The following is a 25,838-nucleotide window of genomic DNA, read 5'->3' as shown; positions in this document are numbered from 1 at the left end:
TGATAAAATCCAGCACCCATTCAGGATCAAAACTCTCAGCAAAGTGGGAATACAGGGAACATACCTCAACATGATAAAAGCCATCTATGAGAAAAACACAGCCAACATCATACTCAATGGGAAAAAATTAAAAGAAATACCCTTAAGATCAGGAACAAGGCAGGGGTGCCTCCTTTCACCACTCTTATTTAACATAGTCCTGGAAGTCCTAGCCACAGCAATCAGACAAGAAAAGAAATAAATGGCATTCAAGTTGGAAAAGAAGAAGTAAAACTATCATTAATTGCAGATGATATAATATTGTATATAGAAAACCCTAAAGTCTCAGTCAAAAAACTACTGGACCTGATAAATAAATTCAGCAAAGTGGCAAGATATAAAATCAATACTCAGAAATCAGAAGCATTTTTATACACCAACAATGAACAGTCAGAAAGAGAAATTACGGAAACAATCCCCTTCACAATTACAACCAAAAAAGTAAAGTACCTAGGAATAAACTAAACCAAGGAAACTAAAGATTTGTACTCGGAAAATTACAAAGCATTGATAAAGGAAATCAAGGAAGATACAAACAAGTGGAAGCATATACCGTACTCATGGTTAGGAAGAATAAACATCATTAAAATGTCTATATTACCCAAAGTAATCTATAAATTCAATGCAATACCAATTAAAATACCAATGACATACTTCAAAGATATAGAACACATATTCCAAAAATTTATATGGAACCAAAAGAGGACATGAATAGCCTCAGCAATCTTAAAAAAGAAGAATAAAGTGGGAGGTATCACACTTCCTGATATCAAGTTATACTACAAGGCCGTTGTACTCAAAACAGCCTGGTACTGACATAAGAACAGGCATATAGATCAATGGAACAGAACAGAGAACCCAGAAATAAACCCACCGTTCTATGAACAACTGATATTTGACAAAGGAGGTAAGGAAATACAATGGAGTAAAGACAGCCTCTTTAACAAATGGTGTTGGGAAAATTGGACAGCTACCTGCAAAAAAATGAAACTAGATCACCAGCTTACACCACTCACAAAAATAAACTCAAAATGGATAAAAGACTTAAATGTAGGCCGTGAAACCATAAGCATCTTAGAAGAAAACAAAGGCAGTAAGCTCTCGGACATCTCTTGGAGTAATATATTTGCTTATTTATCTCCACGTGGAAGTGAAATAAAAGACAGGATAAACAAATGGGACTATATCAAATAATAAGCTTTTGCACAGCTAAAAACAACAAGAACAGAATAAAAAGACAAACTACACATTGGGAGAACATATTTTACAATACGTCTGATAAGGGGTTAATAACCAAAATTTATAAAGAACTTGTAAAACTCAACACCAGGAAGACAAACAACCCAATCCAAAAATGGGCAAAAGAGATGAATAGACACTTCTCCAAAGAGGACATACAGATGGCCATTAGGCATATGAAAAAATGCTCAACATCACTAATCATTAGAGAAATGCAAATTAAAACCGCAATGAGATATCACCTCACACCAGTCAGAATGGCGCTTATCAACAAAACAACACAGAATAAGTGCTGGTGAGGATGTGGAGAAAAAGGAACCCTCCTGCACTGCTGGTGGGAATGCAGACTGGTGCAGCCACTGTGGAAAACAGTATGGAGATTTCTCAAAAATCTGAAAATAGAACTGCCTTTTGACCCAGCTATCCCACTTTTAGGAATATACCCCAAGGACACCATAGAACGGCTCAAAAAGGAGAAATGCACCCACATGTTTGTGGCAGCATTGTTCACAATAGCGAAGATCTGGAAACAGCCCAAGTGTCCATCAGAGGACGAGTAGATTAAAAAGCTTTGGTACATATATACTATGGAATACTACTCAGCCATAAGATATGATGAAATCGGATCATTTACACTAACATGGATGGACCTTGTCAACATTTTACGGAGTGAAATAAGTAAATCAGAAAAAAAAAAAAAACTAAGATGAATCCATACATAGAAGGGACATAAAAATGAGACTCAGAGACATGAACAAGAATGTGATGGCAACAGGGGCGGGAGGTTGGGGGAGGGGAGAGGGGGTGAAGAAGGAGAGAGGGGTTAGGGGAGGGGAGGGGCACAAAGAAAACCAGATAGAAGGTGACAGAAGACAATTTAACTTTGGGGAGGGGTATACAGCACAATCAAATGTCAAAATAATCTAGAGATATTTTATCTCAACATATGTACACTGATTTATCAATGTCACTGCATTATATTTAATAAAAAAAGAATAATCTGCAGGCCTTATAACCTATCACATTTTCTTATATTTGTTTGTTAGTTTCTCTTATCTTCATTCTTGATATTTTTTTCCTCCTCCAATTTGGTTGATTAACTCTCTGCCGGTCTTACTCTCTCCTCTCCTTGAACTACACTACCCATAAGTGTTACATCTCCCATTATCTTTTCTCTCCTCTTCCTTTCTCTCTATGAGGGTTGCACTCCAAATCCCTTAACTCTCCCTCTCTCTCTCCTCTTTTTTCTTTTTTCTTCTTTTAGTGGTTCCCTCTTTTTTCTCTCTCTCTCTTTCTTTTCTCCTTCTATATTAGTTTCTTCCTTTCTCGTTTACATCTCCTATCATTCAAACCTCAATAACAAACAAATTATCTTATCTGGGACTCAAACTTATGTTTGTGGCATTTTGGGGAGTTTTTACTTCACCTTTTTAACTCACTAGGTGTGCTCCCATTCCTGGCTTCCCTTTTATCTAGTTTTTGTTCCACTAAATACAATAGTAATTTTTTAATTTGTCCCCCCATTTTTCTGTTTTTCTCTTATTCCTCTCATCATAACCCTTAGACAACCAACACCTAAAAGCAAATCTTTTTATTCTTGACTCAAATTTTTTCCTTATTTGCTTTTTGTGGGTCCATACCCCCTTCTTTTTTTTTCTTTTTTTTCCCCCCTTTATTACTTTTCTCCAATTCAGGCCCTCCATTTCAGGCATTGTTTGTTATAATTCACAGTTCACCACAAGATTTTCTCAAGAAAGCGGGGAGAGGAGAGGAGAGGAAAAAAGGAGGTGGGTAATTTTTTTTTTTAAAAAATTTTATTTTATTTTCTTTATTTCATTATTAATTTTTAAAAAAAACAACTTTTTTCAATTTTTTATTTTTTTATCTTTTTATTCTTTATTAAATCTCATTAATACTATCAACAAAACCACCCTCAGATGCCACTAAGGAAGATAAAATTAAATATCATGGATACAGAAGAAAAAGACGTAACACAGCTAGATGAGGAAAAATCTATGGAGAAAAAATTTAATATATTGGAAACCTTGGAGCTAAATGACAGAGAATTCAAGATAGAAATCCTAGAAATCCTCCAAGATATACAAGAAAACACAGAAAGGCAATTTAGGGAGCTCAGAAAACAACTTGATGAATACAAAGAATATATGTTCAAGGAAATTGAAACTATAAAAACAAATCAAACAGAGATGAAAAACTCAATTCACGAGCTGAAAAATGAAGTAACAAGCTTAGCTAATAGAACAGGTCAGATAGAAGAGAGGATTAGTGAAATAGAAGACAAGCAACTTGAGGCACAACAGAGAGAAGAAGAAAGAGACTCAAAAATTTAAAAAAAATGAGATAGCCCTACAAGAATTATCTGACTCCATCAAAAAGAATAACATAAGAATAATAGGTATATCAGAGGGAGAAGTGAGAGAAAATGGAATTGAGAACATACTCAAACAAATAATAGATGAGAACTTCCCAAGCCTGTGGAAAGAACTAAAGCCTCAAGTTCAAGAAGCAAACAGAACTTCCAGTTTTCTTAACCCCAACAAACCTACTCCAAGGCATATCATAATGAAATTGGCACAAAACAATAGCAAAGAAAAAATTCTCAAGGAAGCTACAAAAAAAGAAGAATACAACATATAAAGGAAGGCCCATTAGATTATCATCAGATTTCTAAACAGAAACTCTACAAGCTAGAAGAGAGTGGACCCCAATATTTAAAGTCCTGAAAGAGAGGAACTTTCAGCCACAAATAATGTATCCATCAAAGCTATCCTTTAAATATGAAGGAGAAATAAAAACATTCACAGATACTGAAAAGATGAGGGAATTTATCATCAGAAAACCCCCACTCCAGAAATTACTAAAGGGCATTCTCCAATCAGATAGAAAGAACAAAAAAAAAAAAACAGAGCCACAAGTAAAAGTTCCAAGAAGAACACAATAAAACCAAATTTAAACTGTGACAACAACAAAAAGAAAGAGGGGGAGAAGATGGAGATTAACAGTAGCAAAGGACGATGGAGTGCAAAAGTACTCACAAAATAGTTTGCTACAATGAACAGAGTAGGGACCCTTTTCATTACTCAAAGGTAACCACCATTGAAAAAACCACCACAGAAGCACATGAGATAAAAAAGATAGCAATTGTGGAAAGATGTATGGAATACAACCAAATAAAAACAAAAGATAGAAAAACGAAAGAGAAGGATCAAACAAGACACAAAACTAACAGAAAGCAAGATATAAAATGGTAATAGGGAACTAACATGTGTCAATAATTACACTAAATGTAAATGGATTAAACTCACCAATAAAAAGGCACAGAGTAGCAGAATGGATTAAAAAAGAAAATCCAAATGTATGCTGCCTACAAAAAAATCATCTAAGTAACAAGGATAAAAACAAATTCAAAGTGAAAGGCTGGAAAACAATACTCCAAGCAAATAACCTCCAAAAAAAAGCAGGTGTAGCAATACTCATATCGAATAATGCTGACTACAAGACAACAAAAGTACTCAGAGACAAAAATGGCCATTTCATAATGGCTAAAGGGACACTGAATCAAGAAGACATAACAATTCTTAATATATATGCACCAAACCAAGAACACCAAAATATATAAGACAGCTACTTATTGATCTTGAAACAAAAACTGACAAAAATACAATCATACTTGGAGACTTCAATACACCGCTGATGGCTCTAGATCGGTCATCCAAACAGAGAATCAACAAAGACATAGTGGCCTTAAACAAAACACTAGAGCACCTGGATATGATAGACATCTACAGGACATTTCATCCCAATGTGACTGAGTATACATTTTTCTCCAGTGTACATGGATCATTCTCAAGAATTGACCATATATTGGGCCACAAAAACAACATCAGCAAACTCAGAAAAATTAAAGTTGTATCAAGCATATTTTCTGATCATAAAGCCTTGAAACTAGAATTCAACTGCAAAAAAGTGGAAAAAAATTTCACAAAAATGGGGAAACTAAACAACATACTTTTAAAAAATGAATGGGTCAAAAAAGAAATAAGTGCAGAGATTAAAAGATATATACAGACTAATGAAAATGACAACATGACATATCAGAATATATGGGATGCAGCAAAAGCAGTGATAAGAGGGAAGTTCATATCACTTCAGGCATATATGAACAAACAAGAGAGAGTCCAAGTGAACCACTTAACTTCACACCTTAAGGAACTAGAAAAAGAAGAACAAAGACAACTCAAAACCAGTCAAAGAAAAAAGATAATAAAAATCAGAAAAAAAATAAATGAATTAGAGAACAAAAAAACTATAGAAAAAATTAATAGAACAAAGAGCTGGTTCTTTGAAAAGATCAACAAAATTGACAAACCCTTGGCAAGAATTACCAGGGAAAAAAGAGAAAGAACTCATATAAACAAAATCCAAAGTGAAAGAGGAGAAATCACCACGGACACCATAGGTATACAAAGAATTATTGTAGAATACTATAAAAAACTTTATGACACTAAATTCAACAACCTAGATAAAATGGATAAATTCCTAGAACAATACAACCTTCCTAGACTGAGTCAAGAAGAAGCAGAAAGCATAAACAAACGTACTAGTAGAGAATAAATAGAAAAAAACATTAAAAACCTCCCCAAAAGTAAAAGTCCAGGCCCTGACAGCTATACTAGCAAATTTTATCAAACATTCAAAGAAGACTTGGTTCCTATTCTACTCAAAGTCTTCCAAAAAACTGAAGAAGAAGCAATACTTCCAAGCACATTTTATGAGGCCAACATAACTCTCATACAAAAACCAGGCAAGGATGGCACAAATAAAGAAAACTACAGACCAATATCTCTAATAAATACAGATGCTAAAATACTAAACCAAATACTAGCAAATCGAATACAACAACATATTAAAAAAATAATACATCATGATCAAGTGGGATTCATCCCAGAATCTCAAGGATGGTTCAACATACGTAAAACGGTTAACGTAATACACCATGTCAACAAAACAAAGAACAAAAACCACATGATCTTATCAATAGACGCAGAAAAGGCTTTCGATACAATACAACACAATTTTATGTTTAAGACTCTCAACAAAATGGGTGTGGAAGGAAAATATCTCAAAATGATAAAGGCCATATATGATAAACCATCAGCTAACATCATATTAAATGGCACTAAACTGAAGGCTTTCCCCCTTAAATCAGGAACAAGACAGTGTTTTTCACTCTTATTTAATGTGGTACTAGAGGTTCTAGCCAGAGCAATCAGACAAGACAAAGAAAGAAAAGGCATCCATATCGGAAAAGAAGAAGTAAAGGTATCACTCTTTGCAGATGATATGATCCTATACATTGAAAACCCCAAAGAATTCACAAAAAGACTACTAGAATCAATAAACCAATACAGTAAGGTCGCAGGATACAAAATTAACATACAGAAGTCAATAACCTTTCTATATGCCAACAATGAAACAATTGAGAATGAACTTAAAAGAATAATCCCCTTCACGATTGCAACAAAAAAAATAAAATACTTAGGAATAAACATAACAAAGAATGTAAAGGACTTATATAATGAAAACTATAAACCATTATATCGAAAAAGATATAATGAGATGGAAGAATATTTCTTGTTCTTTGTTAGGAAGAATAAATATAATCAAGATGGCTATATTACCCAAAGCAATATACAAATTTAATGCAATTCCCATCAAACTTCCAATGACGTTTTTTAAAGAAATAGAACAAGAAATCATCAGATTTATATGGAACTGTAAAAAACCCCGAATAACCAAAGCAATACTAAAGAAAAAGAATGAAGCTGGGGGCATTACAATACCTGACTTCAAACTATATTATAGGGCCACTACAATCAAAACAGCATGGTATTGGCAGAAAAATAGACACTCACACCAGTGGAACAGAATTGAAAGTCCAGAAATAAAACCACATATATATAGTCAAATAATTTTTAATAAAGGGGCCAACAACACACAATGGAGAAAAGAAAGTCTCTTCAATAAATGATGCTGGGAAAACTGGAAAGACACATGCAAAAGAATGAAACTGGACTATAGCTTGTACTAAAATTAACTCAAAATGGAATAAAGATCTAAACATAAGACCTGAAACAATTAAGTACATAGAAGAAGACATAGGTACTCAACTCATGGACCTGGGTTTTAAAGAGCATTTTATGAATTTGGCTCTACAGGCAAGAGAAGTGAAGGCAAAGATAAATGAATGGGACTACATCAGACTAAGAAGTTTTTGCTCATCAAGAGAAACTGATAACAAAATAAACAGAAAGCCAACTAAATGGGAAATGATATTTTCAAACAACAGCTCAGATAAGGGCCTAATATCCAAAATATACAAAGAACTCATAAAACTCAACAACAAACAAACAATCCAATAAAAAAATGGGAAGAGGATATGAACAGACACTTCTCCCAGGAAGAAATACAAATGGCCAACAGATATATGAAAAGATGCTCATCTTCTTTAGCTATTAGAGAAATGCAAATCAAAACTGCAATGAGATACCCCCTCACACCTGTTCGATTAGCTATTATTAGCAAGACAGGTAATAGCAAATGTTGGAGAGGCTGTGGAGAAAAAGGAACTCTCATACACTGTTGGTGGGAATGTAAAGTAGTACAACCATTATGGAAGAAAGTATGGTGATTCCTCAAAAAACTTAAAATACAACTACCTTATGACCCAGCAATCCCTCTACTGGGTATATACCTCAAAAACTCAGAAACATTGATACATAAAGACACATGCAGTCCCATGTTTATTGCAGCATTGTTCACAGTGGCCAGGACATGGAAACAACCAAAAAGCCCGTCAATAGATGACTGGATAAAGAAGATGTGGCACATATACACTATGGAGCAATACACAGCCATAAGAAATGATGACATCGGGACATTTACAGCAAAATGGTTGGATCTTGATAACATGATACGAAGCGAAATAATAAATCAGAAAAAAACAGGAACTGCATTATTCCATACGTAGGTGGGACATAAAAGTGAAACTAAGAGACATTGATAAGAGTGTGGTGGTTATGGGGGGAAGGGGGAATTGGAGAGGGAAAGGGGGAGGGGGAGGGGCACAAAGAAAACAAGATAGAAAGTGACAGAGGACAATCTGACTTTGGGTGATGGGTATGCAACGTAATTGAACGACAAGATAATCTGGACTTGTTATCTTTGAATATATGTATCCTGATTTATTGATGTCACCCCATTAAAAAAATAATATTTATATAAAAAAAAAAACCGAGGGTCCTAAAAAACAAGAATAAGAATGTGTTGCCCATGTACTGGTGCACAACCCCAAGGCCTGGATTATGAAACTCATCACGTCAGATTGGTTTCACCAGTGCTTTATCCTGGAGGTCAAGCTTTATCTGGAAGAGAAGGGCCTCAAATTTAAAGTGCTTCTGATCATGGACAGTGCTGGAGGCCACATTGTCAATCTGTCTTATGATGGAATGCAGATAGAGTTCCTGCCACTGAACACCACATCGCTGATTCATCCCATGGATCAAAGCATTATTCATGCATTTAAGACTCTCTATAAGTGAAACGCCCTGTAAAAAACCTCATTGAAGCTATGGACTGGGATGAAGACTTCTCGCTAAAGGCTTAATGGCATGACTATACCATTGCATCATGTCTCCTAAATATTCAGAAGGCCATAAAGGAGATAAAGAGTGAAACTTTAAATACCAGCTGGAAAAATCAGTGGCCAGGTGTGGTCCATGATTATAAGGGATTATCTCCTGAAGAAGTCCATCACTCTGATGGATAAGACTGTGAAGCTGTCAAAACTACTGGGAGGAGATGGCTTCAATGATATAACTCCTGATGATGTTAATGACCTGATCGATGCCCACTCACAACAGCTGACAGACAGAAGACCTGACAGAGATGATTAAGTCACCATGCAAAGAAGAGGAACAAGAGGAACTATGGGTTTAAGATGAAGAGGGGAAGGCCTAACACTCACTTGCCTCACAACCATGGTCAGAATGACCAAAGAACTTCAGCGAGTGGCTCAAGAATGGGACCTCCAGATGCTTCATTTATTGCAATTCTCAAATACAATTGAGGGTGGCATATCATTTTATAAAAACCTTCTCATCTGGAAGAAAAAACAGTGCCAGCAACTGCCCATAACTATGTTTCTCACTTGGAAGAAGACACCAGTTATACTTACACCTTTAGAAAAAACAGAAGTTACAGACAAGGGTGAAGATATCGCACCACCTGATGGAGCGCCTGATGAAGTGGTGTCTTCAGAAGAGCTGAAATGCTCCTCTTGGCTGTGCAGTATATTCATCTCATCATCATCACCTTCATCATCATCAGTACTGCACAGATAATTTATCATCTTTACATTCATCTTATCATCATCACCTTTATCATCAGTACTGCAGATAATTCATCCTCTTAACATTCATCTCATCATCATCACATTCATCATCAATACTGCACTGCTAATTCATCATCTTTACATTCATCTCATTATCATCACCTTCATCATCAGTACTGCACAGATAATTCATCATCTTCATCATTCAAGTTTTAGTATATTCAATGTGGTGAGTATCCATATAAAATTTTATATGTTGTTAAAATTACAAAGGTTTAAGAGTGTAGAAAGTGTTTAAGAGCATAGGAAGTATTTATAAGAGTGTGGAAAGGTTTATAAGAGGGTGGGGAGGGTTTATAAAGCCTTAAAATATATATAAATAATAAAATAAATATAAAGTTGCTACTTTGCAGATTTTCGTCTATTGTGGGGTTCTGGAACCTAACCCCCATGAGAAATGAGGGACCACTGTATTCTCATTTTATAGGTAAGGATACTGAAGCTAAACATAATTCAATGATTTATCCAGCTAATGAGTAGCAAAGCCATTGCTCTAAACCAGGCCTTCATGATTAAATTTATCTGCTCCTGACACAATTTGTTCCCACCTGGGATGCATCAAAATCAGAGAAGCTGGTTAAAATACAGCTTACCAAGGGTGGAATCAATGAGTGTTCCTGAGAAGCCACCAGGGTGCAGTGAGTTCTGGGGCTCACCTCCAGGAATGACTGCTGAGTTCACCTTCCAAACACACCTGTCCAAAGAGCTTGAAGTTGACTGCGTGATCACTCATGCCCCTTAATTACCCAGACTTAGCCTGACCAGACTTTAGTCAGGCTTCTCTCCTCCCTATGGGCCCTGAACCTTGACTCCCCCAAGCCTGAGAAAGCACCAAAATAAAGAAATCTTCCTTACCAGCTCATGCCAGGGATGGGCCAACTCCAGAAAGAAACATTTCCCATCAAACCACTCATCCTGCTGTCTGTCCATCCTCACTCACTTGCCACTTTTCTCCTCAAAAAGTTTCTGCCAGCCCCGCTTCTCCCTCCCTATGAAGGAAAAGCCTTTCCCTGTTTGGGGTGGAGATGCTTGTAGATCCAAGTGTCCTCCCTACTGCCATCAGCTTATGGAGCACAGATTTCCTTACCTAAGTCAAGATTTGTTTGTACACTAATCACAAAAATTAGGGGATATTTCAAAATGCACTTTCAAGATCAGGGAATGTGCAGATAGTCTAGTACTTTCAGCCTTTTGTATAGTGCATTTTCACCAAAAAATTAAAGTTAGTTTTTCATCTCATTTGCATAATCAAACAACTTTCTTTGAATTGCTTACTTTTCTGATGTTCTTGTTTAATAAAAAAATAGGCTTCTTTTTTATCGCTTCATATTTATTTTGAAATATCCCATAATTTTTTGAGCAGTATATTTGACCAAGTTTCAGCCATTGACAGAACCTCAGTCTTCACAGAGGGGAGAACCTGGCTACAACATTAGGGTTCTCATGTGGATGCAGCACCCTGATGGGGAGTTGATTCCATAAAAACATGGGGTGTTTTCACAGGCTGATGAGTGCTTGCTGAGGCTCACTAAGGACCTTTCTGACCTTAGCTTTAGAACTCACATGAGGCCCATGGAACCCTAATATTGAAAGGCTTCCTAGGTCTCCTGTATTCCTCAAAACTCATAGGAGGAAATAGTGTAGGCCATGGAATAGTCATCTCCAGAGAGGCAGCTGGCATAACAGCATCCTCCAGAACATTTGTCAGTTGTCAAAATCCCTCTGGTCGAAGTGACCTTGAAAATTGTTTCCCTCTAAGGAGCTGCGACCCTTGGCTTCTGAACATACAAGGTTGAGATGCACATTTTTCATAAACTATGTCTAAGCAGGACCTAGTCTGCCTCCCCAACCCTCCACCTCCCAGCTGAACACATGAGCAGAGTTCTACAAAGCCAAGGCCAGTCCTGCAAAGTCACCCAGGCTTGTAAGGAGATCTCATGGAAAGAAAATGTCAAAATATGAAATTAAAAGAACTTCTTTCTAAATGCTAAATCGCTTCTCAAAAGAATTAGCAAGCATTAGGTTTGTCTCTAGTGTAATGTTAAAATGGTGACATGATGGTTTTTTCTATTAGCAATTATATAATTATGCCCTATGGCAAAAGTCTATGATGTTCCCACCTCTTTTTAGCAACAGAAGAAACATATTCTTTTCTGAAAAATTATGACTCCCAAAATATGTGTGTGTGATGCTACTAGCACAGTTCTGAAGAAACACTAGTACAGCACTCCCAGTAGGTGGCACTTTCTCTTTCCTACTCCCCTGGGGCTAGGCAATAATAGGTTGATGAGAAGCCACTTGCATTAGGAGGCAAAACCTAGAGTGGAAATAGCTGGGTCTAATCTCCCAGTTTACCACCTCAGGCCACTGTGGGCTTAGGAAAGTCACTAACCAGTTCAAGTCCCAGTTTCTTGACCTGTAAAAGCAGGCAAATACAACATACAACCAGCCTACCTCATTTAATGGAGAAAATGGCACCTGGAGAGCGCTTTACAACAGCAAAGTGTTTTAGAACAGCAAAGTAATAAGCACGTATAAAGTGCCATCATTAGGACCTTCAACTCACCCCAGTGCAATTGCTTTTCCCCCCAAAAAAGGAAAACATTTTTCACCTTAGTGACGTACCCCAATGTCTTCATAAATGCTTTTATAAAAGAGAAATGCTAACAAATACCAAACTGCATAATGTATGCAAATTTCTCCAACACAATTCTTAGATAATATGTGCCATAAATTTAAGTAACAACACTCCACTCATTTAAGGCCTTATTTGAACTCTTGGGTAGTGAGCAAGCAATTTACTACCTAACTCAGAATTTTTTGTCCTTGTAACGGACCAGGAACATGCAATATTTTTCTAAACAAGTCTTATCATGATGTTTCCAATATTATTCTACTTCTTATTTTGAACCTCCATTGGAGAATTATTACATTGCCACCATTTTATAGAGAAGGAAACAGAGGCATAAAACAAGTCAATGAAAACAAGCATTTAAGTATGTTTCTCTAGTACTGGGCTTCAAAAAAAAAAAAAAGAATTTAAAAAGCAAGTCCATGCCTTGTGTGAATTTGCCTTGTGTAAATGTACCTTGTGTAAATGTGCCTTATGTGCATTTGCTTGTGGGAGGCCTCCGTGGACCTGGATTTGGAAGGGGACATTGGAGCCAGAAGCAGAAACATTAGAGCAGGGGTTCTCAAACTTCTTGAAGTCGGGGCGCATTTAAAATCCTACAAATAATTGTAGGTGCACTATATACAAATTTCTGAGAAATATGTTATAATAATTAAGTCAAATATTAAAGAAAAAATATAAAGTCCAAGTGTGCTTTTATGGTAAACAAAATAAATACAACAAAATTAAATTTATTCTGACATTAAAAAACATTTTTGTTATATTTTTTGAGTTATGCTTTTTAGAATTCATAAAAAAGAGGGGTTAAAAAATAAAAAACCCAAAAAAGTTATCTTTATATATATATAGATACATTCTTAGTAAGATTTAGTAAATTCAGCAGGTCCAGGCCCGAATGTGTTAAGTTTTTTCATTCTTGTGTTTATGAGAAACATGAGCCTGATGTGTCCTAGCAATTTCTTCAATGTTTGGGCATATATTTGAAAGGCAAACTCTCATTTCCTCATCAATACATTGAAGAATTCCTCTTTTTACTCTTAATTGTGTTGAGTGCAAAAAACCCCCACCATACATATCATCCTTTTATTTTCATACATATCATCTTAACTTTACACCAAACAAAGAATAGAAGAAACTTGCCTCCAGTCTTTGCGGGGAACATCAGGGTAGTGTAAACAATCCAGCACCACAGTTTAACAGCCTTTTGCAACCTAATCAGGCAAGTGAGGTGGGGGGTTGGGCAGACTGTCAGTTTACAGCCAATTCCCCACACCTCTGTCCCCCAAAAATCTAAACTCCAAAACCCTATTGGTTTTTTGGTCCCCAACAGGTACATATTTCTCTGGAATACCATAGGTCGCACCTGGAAATCTTCTGGGCGCACACTTTGAAAACCACTGCCTTAGAGCTGGTCAGGAAGGCTCATCCTTTGGCCCTGCAGCCAAACCCACTAACAGAGGAAAATCTTGGGTGGGGCCAGCAGTCTGGGAGGGGCCTAGCAATCTGCTCTAACAAGCCCTCCAGGTGATGCTCTGACATTTGAGTACCTTTGCTTACTTCAAAGTATATAGTAAAAAACCCATGATATCTCTGGTTTTATAATGTTTCTCATGCCTGAAGTAGTCCTGGGTTTTGTACAAACTCCCTTCGTTTGCCACATTTTATAATTTTTATAAGAAAAAAAGTCATATTTTTGGTAAAAATAGTAATAATGAAGTAAGCACTACAGAACAAATAGAAGTGTGATCCCCCAACCCAGCCATAAGCACTTAAGACCTCTGCATAATACAATTCCAGGCTGTGTTTCACACAGAACACAATGTGAATTACATAACATGGTGGTCTTGACCACTTTTCAGGTGTTTGTGAATATCTCCCAAATATATCCCCTAAATAGAATTGGTGTTTCTGTTACATACCATTTTACAACCTGCTTTCCTCACTGAAAATATAATCATAAATACTTCATGTCTTTACTATTTCTAACTAACCATGCTATTTTTAAAGGCAGCATGTGGTTATTTTAGCAGATTTACCATAATTTAAGAAGTCCTATATTGTCTGATAATGTGTTTATTACAATTTGGAACCCTTATAAACACTACAACAAACAGTTTGTAGCTGTTTCTTTTTGCACAGCTGTGCTCTTTGTGCACAGCTGTGCTTATTCCTTTGCAGTACAGGCAAAGCAGGGACATTAGCAGTAAGGTTTGCTACTTGTGGCACTGTAGTGAGCACTAAGCTCTAGATTTTGGAAACGTCCTGAATTTCCTAGTCATGCTTGTTTAACACGTTAGCCTTTATATACCTTTATTAATCACAGAAGGATCTAGCTCCATAAAGAAATCAGTTAAACAAACTGTGGATTGTCCACAGGCTGCCATGTTAAAGAAGATGGATGTCTTATGGCTGTTCTGTTTTTAATTCCTGGAGGACTTCCCACACTGTTTCCATAGCTGCCACACCATTTTACATTCTCCCCAATGGGGCACCGCATTCTCATTTCTCCACCTCTTTACCCACAGTTGTTACCAAGCTATCCCACTTCTGGCTCTATGTCCAAAAATGAAAAGCAGAATCTGGAAAAGTAATTTGCAAACCCATGTTCATACCAACCAGCACTATTCACAACAGCCAAGAGGTGAAAGGAACTGAATGTTCATTGACAGCTGAATGGATAATCAAAATGTGGTCTAGACATAGAATCAATTATTCTGCCTTAAAAAAGAAAGAGGAAAACCTGTCACATGGATGAACCTTGAGGACAACATGCTAAGTGAAATAAGCCAGTCACAAAAAGACAAATGCTGTATGATTCCACTTATAGGAGGAACATAAAGTAGTCAGTCACAGAAACAAAGCAAATGGTGGTTTCCAGAGGGAGAGGGAGAAGTTGTTGTTAAAGGGATATAAGTTTCATTTTTGCAAGATGTAAAAGTTCTGGAGATTTGTTTCATAACAATGGGAATATATATTTAATACAATGGAAACTGTAGACTTAAAAATGATTAAGACAGTAAGTTTTCTGTTATGCATTTTTACCACAGTAAGAAAAAAGGGCAAAAAAGGGGTCTCCGTTTCACCTAATATTATCTACTAGGTCCTGATGTTCTGTGCTCAGACTCAGTATCTCCTAATATTATCTACTGGGTCCTGATGTTCTGTGCTCAGAGAGGAAACCTGTATCTAAAAGAGTCCAACCCACAGAAGCAGGGAGTAGAAGAGTTGTTGCCTGGGGCTGGGAGGAGGGGAAAAGGGAGCAATTGTTCAATGAGTATAAAATTTCAGTTATGTGATATGAGTCAGTTCTAGAGATCTGCTACACGCCGCAGTGCCTACAGTTAACAATACCATCTGGGACACTGAAAATTTTGCTAAGTGCATAGATCCCAAGTTAAGTGTTCTTACTGCAAGAAAAATATTAAGAGTAACAGAGATTCTCAACTTAATAATCAAAGCAATACAAATCCATGAACAAGAGAAAGAGAGAAAACTGAGATGATAACACCAAAAGAGAGTTTCTTCCCAGAGAAAGCCTGCCAATTCAGACTAACAATGATTACCCACGTGCTTCTGGGAATCAGACTGCAACCCCTCCCCAAAGTTTTGCAGAAAGCTCATTATAGCCAAGTTGAGTCCTGTCACTTGAGCACAAAGAATTTTCCCCACATTCCTGACACTCATTGGCCACTGAAGTTCAGCCACTTCCCAATATCTGGATTCCCTTTTTCTCCTTTCCCCTGAGACTGGATGGACTTTTCATCAATTTGCATCTTGTAGAAGCAATGCAGGTCGGGGATAAATGGTGTTCTTGCACACCTGGCATTAGTAGAGATATAACCCTGCTTCTGAAGAGCAGAGTTTCTAATGCAGGGTGAAACAGGGACTTCACAACCCTGGAGCATTGAGACTACCAGCTCCAGGCCTGCCTCAGGCAGGGAGGTCTCACTCCACTGCAGCCCCACCAGGCCCTGGATGGAGCCCTGTAGTCATTTGGTTGAAAGCTGCAGAGCCAGCTCCAATGCACCAGCTGGAGGGAGGAAACTGGGTCTCTCAGCTGGCTGGTCCCCGGATCCCCACCCAGCATGCCCAACCAGGTGGGGGACTTCTCTAGCTTGCATGGGCTGGACAGAATTCAGGTTTCTTGTTCTTCCAGATGACCGTGTGATCTGTGTTCCCATTTTTCCAGTTATGGCAAGTGCTAGAACATAGAGGGAAGCAGCAGAATCTAGGGGGAAAGGTGGCCGCACACCACATGGGGGTGCAAATCACCAAGGCCTTAGTTCCCTTCTCTGCAGCTTAGTGTCCTCCCTAAAAACAGCTGAAAATGACAGTTCCTTTTTCTGCAGCTCAGTGTCCTCCCCTATAAACAGCTGAGAATGACAGTTCCCCTTTCTGCAGTTCAGTGTCCTCCCCTATATACAGCTGAGAATGAGAGTTTCTCTTTCTGCAGTTCAGTGTCCTCCCTATAAACAGCTGAGAATGACAGTTCCCCTCTCTGCAGCTCAGTGTCCTCCCCTATAGACAGCTGAGAATGACAGTTCCCCTCTCTGCAGCTCAGTGTCCTCCCTATAAACAGCTGAGAATGACAGTTCCCCTCTCTGCAGCTCAGTGTCCTCCCTATAAACAGCTGAGAATGACAGTTCCCCTCTCTGCAGCTCAGTGTCCTCCCTATAAACAGCTGAGAATGACAGTTCCCCTCTCTGCAGCTCAGTGTCCTCCCCTATAAACAGCTGAGAATGACAGTTCCCCTCTCTGCAGCTCAGTGTCCTCCCCTATAAACAGCTGAGAATGACAGCTGGCCTCATCTCTCTTGCAGGTGGGTCAGTGGATAGGCCCAGCCATTCCTGTCACTGATGAATGTCCCCTTGCTCCACTACCCCCTTTTGTCTTTAGGGACAAGCCCCGAGGTAGCAAGAAGTGGATCATGTCAGAACTTAGAAACACGTGTGGGCCTCGTTTTGCTCACTTGAAGTGGTCTTTTCCCACCACTGGGTCCTTCTTCCCCTGTGTGAGTGCCCTCTGCCCTGTCATCATTCCAAGTCAGCTCAAGTCCCTCTCACCCCACACGAGTCCTGACCACCCAGTCCACAGCGGGTTCTCCCAGCCTTCGTTTCCTGTAGCACTTGTTGTCCATCCCACTACTTTGGGATTATACTTACTAGTGTTATCATTTCATTTCTTGTGTATACATGTCATCTCTACCATTATATCATAAACTTCTTAAAGTCAGAGATTATGAAGCAGACTCTCGGGAATGCCCTACAATGCCTCCCATCACAGAATTTATCTTAAGAAAATTATCACAGTTACTTATGATTGGTTAGTGGCGACCAATATATCAATAGTAACTACTCCAAAAGTGTATTTTCTCTCAGGCCAGCCTGAAAGAACAGTGACAGTCTTTCCCTCACTTGTCACTGTCACCTGCTTCCTAGTTCTCTACACGCCAGGACCAGTCCTTTGGAAACGGCTGTTCTCTGGTCCTCCAAAAACACTGGAGGTTCCTGGACTGGGCAAGGGTAAGTGGGGTTGCTAAAATACCCCAAAGGGTAGTACTTGCTTGGAAAACTTCTGAACTGCCTCCAATTTCTTCAGAAACAACCACAACATTCTCAACAATTTCAAAATCAATAAAACTGTATTCTAGGGGAAATTCTGAAGTCAAATGAGGAAAGATGGTAGAACTCTTGAAGAATGGGGAGTCGCTGACCAGAGAAGGCCCCTCAGTGATGCAGAGGACTCTGCTCTAAATGGTACCTGGGCTCAGTGACAGACAGGAGATGGGGGGTCCAGATAGGGTGGGCTGCAGTGCCCGTTCCCAGATGCTCAGACCCTGTTTCCTCACTGATGCTTCACATTTGATTAAAAATAGGTAAAGCCTTGCCTGACCTGTGGTGGTGCAGTGGACAGAGCATTGACCTGGAATGCTGAAGTCGCCAGTTTGAAACCCTGGGCTTTTCCAGCCAAGGCACATACCTCAAGGAACAACTAAAGTGAAGCAACTATGACTTGACATTTCTTGCTCCTCTCTCTCTGTAAAATTGATAAATAAAATCATTTTGAAAAATAGACAAAGCCTTTTGTTCTTCAAGCAGAGAACATATGTAAAATAAAATGCCCCCATTGTTAAAATTAACATTATGATGTGAATAGTTTGTGTCAAGTCCTTACTTTATGCAAGCTTTGATAACAGAATAATAAGAGAAAGACTACTCACTGAGTGAAGAAATAGAAAAGGAGAAAAGGTCTCTCTTTCAAGCCAACATTAGACTTTATCCCTATTTTAGTCCAGATCACATCTGCTAAAGAATAATAATCAGCAGCTAAAAGTTAGCAATTTACATTTGAAGAGTGCCCTGTATCTACAAAATGCCTTTATCTGCATTGCCTGATATTTTTTTCTCAGAACAACCCTGGAAGTAGGCAAAGTTCCACTTGGCTGGTGAACAAATCAAGTCTCATGGAGGCCAAGTGAGGACCTTGATGTGTCATGGGTAGTGAATAACAATCAGACCTCAAAAGTTGGCCATGTATCCATTAATTCAGCAAATAATTATGAAGGACCTACTCTAAGCCAGCTCTGTTCCAGGTGCCAGGGACAAAATGATGGGCAAAATCCACACAGGCTGTCCAAATGGACCTCGGAGTTAATTAAGGAGACAAGTGTTAACTAAGTAATAACAAATAAATGTAGCCTTGCAGCTGTGACTAAAGGAACAGAGGTGATAACAAGAATTGGCTCAGACAGGGAAACCTGGGCTGAAAGGAGAGTTCAGGGGGAGAGAGAGAGTGAGAATTTTCCCAACAGAGGTAGCTTCCAGAAACTGAGGTCCACATTGGGGCAGGCAGGGCTCGAGTGTGTGGAAGGTGAACATAGAGTTTGGGGCAGTAGGTGGGAGTTAGATCATGCAGGGTCCAGTTTGCAATGACGTGGGCTTCTGCCAAGTCCATTGATTTTCCCACTAAGAACATTGATGCTGCTAAAATGTCTTAAGCAGCAGAATGATTCTGAGAAAAACACTTTCATGGACAATGGCATCATATTCCTACCCCACAAAAAGTTCAAATCCAACTGAACAATTAGAGGGGGCGGGAGTGACAGCCCTGAAACTTGCCATAGCTGTACTAGATGGCTCTGCACCTGACACAGGTCATTAGTCTTTCCTTTTTCCATCCAACCAAACATCTCTAAAGAGCCTACCAAGTAAGGTTCTGTGCTGGGCACCACCACAAACAATGATGTCTCACTCAGCCTCTGCTCTGTGACAGGAGCCATGTGGACAAAGAGCTGTAATACAAGGTGGAGAGTGACTTCCTCTTGTTAAAGGGAAGGGAAATAATTACAGAATGACTGTCATGTTCTAGAGATCCTTGGGCTCCACTGTTTTCTGACACAGCAGTGAGGTCACAGACCATGCTGAGTCATTCTGTTTTATGAAATCTCTCTTTTTACTTTTGGACATATGCAAGCTTTATTCTTAAAGTTTTGCAATTCAAAATTTGACTCTGGGTCAGTTGCTTTTTAGGGATTTTGCTGACAATATGGAGGGGTTTTAATTTGCCTATTTGAATCTTCTTCAACTCAGGAAAGTTTTCTTTAAGTTTAAATATATTGTTAGTTATTGCTTCTAGTTGGAATGTTCTGATACATCCTCAGGAACATATAAAATGATTAGTTGGTTCTCTAGTCTGCACTATATTAAGAAATAGATATGTGTGTGAATACATATCTGTACATATATACATACATGTACATATGCATATACACATGTGTGGATGGACAAGTATATATTATCTGTTATGCATATATGTAGAATATCATCTTATCTTTCATTTTTATTATCTTTGTCTTTTTTCTTCTGAATTCTGAGAGAGCTACTCTGTTTGCCTTCCTCATCACTGATGTAATGTTCAGTAATATCCATTCTTCTCATTACTGCCTCTGATGAGAGTTTACATTCTACTTTATTTGTGATTCTTTAATCCTTTCTTATTACACCAGTTTCGCTGACTACACATCTGGTTGTTCTCTCCTTCTGGTTTGATGATTTTGTTTTATAGGTAACAAGTCTTCTAGTTTTTTTAATAAATTTTTATTAATGGTAATGGGATGACATTAATAAATCAGGGTACATATATTCAAAGAAAACATGTCTAGGTTATTTTGTCATCAAATTATTTTGCAAACCCCTCGCCCAAAGTCAGATTGTCCTCCGTCACCCTCTATCTAGTTCTCTGTGCCTCTCCCCCTCCCCCTAACTCTCTCCCTCCCTCCCTCCCATGTCCTCCCTCCCCCCCCCACCCTTGGTATCCACCACACTCTTGTCTATGTCTCTTAGTCTCATTTTTATGTTCCACCAATGTATGGAATCATGTAGTTCTTGTTTTTTTCTGATTTACTTATTTCACTCCTTATAATGTTATCAAGATCCCACCATTTTGCTGTAAATGATCTGATGTCATCATTTCTTATGGCTGAGTAGTATTCCATAGTGTATATGTGCCACATCTTCTTTATCCAGTCTTCTATTGAAGGGCTTTTTGGTTGTTTCCATGTCTTGGCCACTGTGAACAGTGCTGCAATGAACATGGGGCTACATGTGTCTTCACGTATCAATGTTTCTGAGGTTTTGGGGTATATACCCAGTAGGGGGATTGCTGGATCATAAGGTAGTTCTATTTGCAGTTTTTTGAGGAACCACCATACTTTCCTCCATAATGGTTGTACTACTTTACAATCCCACCAACAGTGAATGAGGGTTCCTTTTTCTCCACAGCCTCTCCAACATTTGCTATTACCCGTCTTGTTGATAATAGCTAATCTAACAGGAGTGAGGTGGTATCTCATTGTAGTTTTGATTTGCATTTCTCTAATAACTAATGAAGCTGAGCATCTTTTCATATATCTGTTGGCCATTTGTATCTCTTCCTGGGAGAAGTGTCTGTTCATGTCCTCTTCCCATTTTTTTATTGGATTGTTTGTTTGTTTGTTGTTGAGTTTTATGAGTTCTTTGTAAATTTTGGATATTAGGCCCTTATCTGAGCTGTCGTTTGAAAATATCAGTTCCCATATAGTTGGCTGTCTGTTTATTTTGATATCAGTTTCACTTGCTGGGCAAAAACTTTTAATTCTGATGTAGTCCCATTCATTTATCTTTGCCTTCACTTCTCTTGCCATTGGAGTCAAGTTCATAAAATGTTCTTTAAAACCCAGGTCCATAATTTTAGTACCTATGTTTTCTTCTATGTACTTTATTGTTTCAGGTCTTATATTTAGGTCTTTGATCCATTTTGAATTAATTTTAGTATACGGGGACAGGCTGTAGTCGAGTTTCATTCTTTTGCATGTGGCTTTCCAGTTTTCCCAACACCATTTGTTGAAGAGGCTTTCTTTTCTCCATTGTGTGTTGTTGGCCCCTTTATCAAAGATTATTTGACCATATATATGTGGTTTTATTTCTGGGCTTTCTATTCTGTTCCATTGGTCTGAGTGTCTATTTTTTTGCCAATACCATGCTGTTTTGATTATCGTGGCCCTATAATATAGTTTAAAGTCAGGTATTGTAATGCCCCCAGCTTCATTCTTTTTCCTTAGGATTGTTTTGGCTATTCAGGGTTTTTTATAGTTCCATATAAATCTGATGATTTTTTGTTCCATTTCTTTAAAAAATCTCATAGGGATTTTGATGGGAATTGCATTAAATTTGTATATTGCTTTGGGTAATATGGCCATTTTGATTATATTTATTCTTCCTATCCAAGAACAAGGAATATTTTTCCATCTCATTGTATCTTTTTCGATTTCCCTTAACAATGCTTTGTAATTTTCATTATATAGGTCCTTTACATTCTTTGTTATGTTTATTCCTAGGTATTTTATTTTTTTTGTTGCAATCGTGAAGGGGATTATTTTTTTGAGTTCGTTTTCTAATATTTCATGGTTGGCATATAGAAAGGCTATGGACTTTTGTATGTTAATTTTGTATCCTGCAACCTTACTGTATTGGTTTATTGTTTCTAATATTCTTTTTGTGGAGTCCTTCGGGTTTTCGATGTATAGGATCATATCATCAGCAAAAAGTGATAGCTTTACTTCTTCTTTTCCGATCTGGATGCCTTTTATTTCTTTGTCTTGTCTGATTGCTCTGGCCAGAACTTCTAGCACCACGTTGAATAAGAGTGGAGAGAGTGGACAACCCTGTCTTGTTCCTGATTTAAGGTAGAAAGTCCTCAGTTTTATGCCGTTTAATATGATGTTGGCTGATGGTTTATCATATATGGCCTTTATCATGTTGAGATATTTTCCTTCTATACCCATTTTGTTGAGAGTCTTAAACATAAAATTGTGTTGTATTTTATCAAAAGCCTTTTCTGCATCTATTGATAAGATCATGTGGTTTTTGTTCTTTGTTTTGTTGATATGGTGTATTACGTTAACTGTTTTGCGTATGTTGAACCATCCTTTAGATTCTGGGATGAATCCCACTTGATCATGATGTATTATTTTTTTAATATGTTGTTGTATTCGGTTTGCCAGTATTTTGTTTAGTATTTTAGCATCTGTATTCATTAGAGATATTGGTCTGTAGTTTTCTTTCTTTGTGCCATCCTTGCCAGGTTTTGGTATGAGGGTTATGTTGGCCTCATAAAATGTATTTGGAAGTATTGCTTCTTCTTCCATTTTTTGGAAGACTTTCAGTAGAATAGGAACCAAGTCTTCTTTGAATGTTTGATAGAATTCACTAGTATAACCGTCTGGGCCTGGACTTTTATTTTTGGGGAGATTTTTAATAGTTTTTTCTATTTCCTCTGTGCTGATTGGTCTGTTTAGGCTTTCTACTTCTTCATGACTCAGTCTAGGAAGGTTGTATTGTTCTAGGAATTTATCCATTTCTTCTAGATAGTTGTATTTGGTGGCATATAATTTTTCATGGTATTCTACAATAATTCTTTGTATATCTATGATGTCTGTGGTGATCTCTCCTCTTTCATTTTGGATTTTATTTATTTGAGTCCTGTGTCTTTTTTCCTTGGTGAGTCTTGCCAAGGGTTTGTCAATTTTGTTGATCTTTTCAAAGAACCAGCTCCTTGTTTTATTGATTTTTTCTATAGTTTTTCTGTTCTCTATTTCATTTATTTCTGCTCTGATTTTTATTATCTCCTTTCTTTGGCTGGTTTTGGGTTGTCTTTGTTCTTCTTTTTCTAGTTCCTTAAGGTGTGAAGTTAAGTGGTTTACTTCGGCTCTCTCTTGTTTGTTCATATAGGCCTGAAGTGATATGAACTTTCCTCTTATTACTGCTTTTACTGCATCCCAGAGATTCTGATATGTCGTATTTTCATTTTCATTTGTCTGTATATATCTTTTGATCTCTGCGCTTATTTCTTCTTTGACCCATTCATTTTTTAGAAGTATGTTGTTTAGTTTCCACATTTTTGTGAGTTTATCCCCCTCTTTTTTACAGTTGAATTCTAGTTTCAAGGCTTTATGATCAGAAAATATGCTTAGTACAATTTCAATTTTTCTAAATTTGCTGATATTGTCTTTGTGGCCCAACATATGGTCAATTCTTGAGAATGTTCCATGTACACTAGAGAAAAATGTATACTCTGTCGCTTTGGGATGAAATGTCCTGTAGATGTCTATCATATCCAGGTGTTCTAGTATTTCGTTTAAGGCCACTATATCTTTATTGATTCTCTGTTTGGATGACCGATCTAGAGCCGTCAGCAGTGTATTGAGGACTCCAAGTATGATTGTATTTTTGTTAGTTTTTGTTTTAAGGTCAATAAGTAGCTGTCTTATATATTTTGGTGCTCCTTGGTTTGGTGCATATATATTAAGGATTGTTATGTCTTTTTGATTCAACTTCCCCTTAATCATTATGAAATGACCATTTTTGTCTCTGAGTACTTTTTCTGTCTTGTAGTCAGCATTATTAGATATGAGTATTGCTACGCCTGCTTTTTTTTGGGTGTTGTTTGCTTGGAGTATTGTTTTCCAGCCTTTCACTTTGAATTTGTTTTTATCCTTGTTGCTTAGATGTGTTTCCTGTAGGCAGCATATAGTTCGATTTTCTTTTTTAATCCATTCTGCTACTCTGTGTCTTTTTATTGGTAAGTTTCATCCATTTACATTTAGTGTAATTATTGACACTTGTGGGTTCCCTACTGCCATTTTATAAATTGCTTTCTGTTAGTTTTATATCTAGTTTGATTCTTCTCTTTTGTTTTTCTATCATTTGTTTTTGTTTGTTTGTGTTCCATACTTCTTTCCTCTGTTGCTACCTTTTTTAAGTCAAGTGTTTTTGTGGTGGTTTTTTTAAGGGTGGTTACCATTAAGTAATGAAAAGGGTACCTACCATATTCATTGTAGTACCCTATCTTATAAGTATTTCTGCACTTCATCATCCTTTGCTACTGTTAATCTCCATCCTCTCTCCCCTTTTTTTCCTTTGTTGTCATAGTTTAAGTTTGGTTTTATTGTGTTCTTGGTGGAGCTGTTGCTTGTGGTGTTGTTTTCTTTTGTTCTTTGAATCTGGTTGGAAAACCCCCTTTAGTATTTCCTGGAGTGGGGGCTTTCTGTTGATAAATTCTCTCATCTTTTCTGTATTTGTGAATGTTTTTATATCTCCTTCATACTTGAAGGATAGCTTTGATGGGTATAGTATTCTTGGCTGAAAGTTCCTCTCTTTCAGGGCTTTAAATATTGGGGTCCACTCTCTTCTAGCTTGTAGAGTTTCTGCTGAGAAATCTGATGATAATCTAATAGGCCTTCCTTTATATGTTGTACTCTTCTTTTCCCTGGCTGCCTTGAGAATTTTTTCTTTGTCATTGGTTTGTGTCATCTTTATTATGATGTGTCTTGGAGTGAGTTTGTTGGGGTTAAGAAAACTCGGTGTTCTGTTTGCTTCTTGAATTTGAGGCTTTAGTTCCTTCCACAGGCTTGGGAAGTTCTCATCTATTATTTGTTTGAGTATATTCTCCATTCCATTTTTTTCTCTTCTTTCTCTGATATACCTATTATTCTTATGTTATTCTTTCTGATGGAGTCAGACAATTCCTGTAGGGCTTTCTCGTTTTTTATTATTTTTGAGTCTCTTTCTTTTTCTCTCTGTTGTGCCTCAAGTTGTTTGTCTTCTATTTCACTAATCCTATCTTCAATCTGGGCTGTTCTGTTAGCTAAGCTTGTTACCTCGTTTTTCAGCTCGTGAATTGAGTTTTTCATTTCTGTTTGATTTGTTTTTATAGTTTCAATTTCCTTGGTAATATATTCTTTGTGTTCATTGAGTTGTTTTCTGATCTCCCTATATTGCCTTTCTGTGTTTTCTTGTATATCTCTGAGTATTTTTAAGATTTCTATTTTAAATTCTCTGTCATTTAGCTCCAAGGCTTCAATATGTTAAGTATTTTCTCCATAGATTTTTCCACATCTTTTTGTGTTACCTCTCTTTC

The sequence above is a fragment of the Saccopteryx bilineata genome, unplaced genomic scaffold, assembly GCF_036850765.1.
Source record: "Saccopteryx bilineata isolate mSacBil1 unplaced genomic scaffold, mSacBil1_pri_phased_curated manual_scaffold_15, whole genome shotgun sequence".
NCBI classification, from domain to species: Eukaryota; Metazoa; Chordata; class Mammalia; order Chiroptera; family Emballonuridae; genus Saccopteryx; species Saccopteryx bilineata.
Note: the sequence above shows the minus strand (reverse complement) of the source record.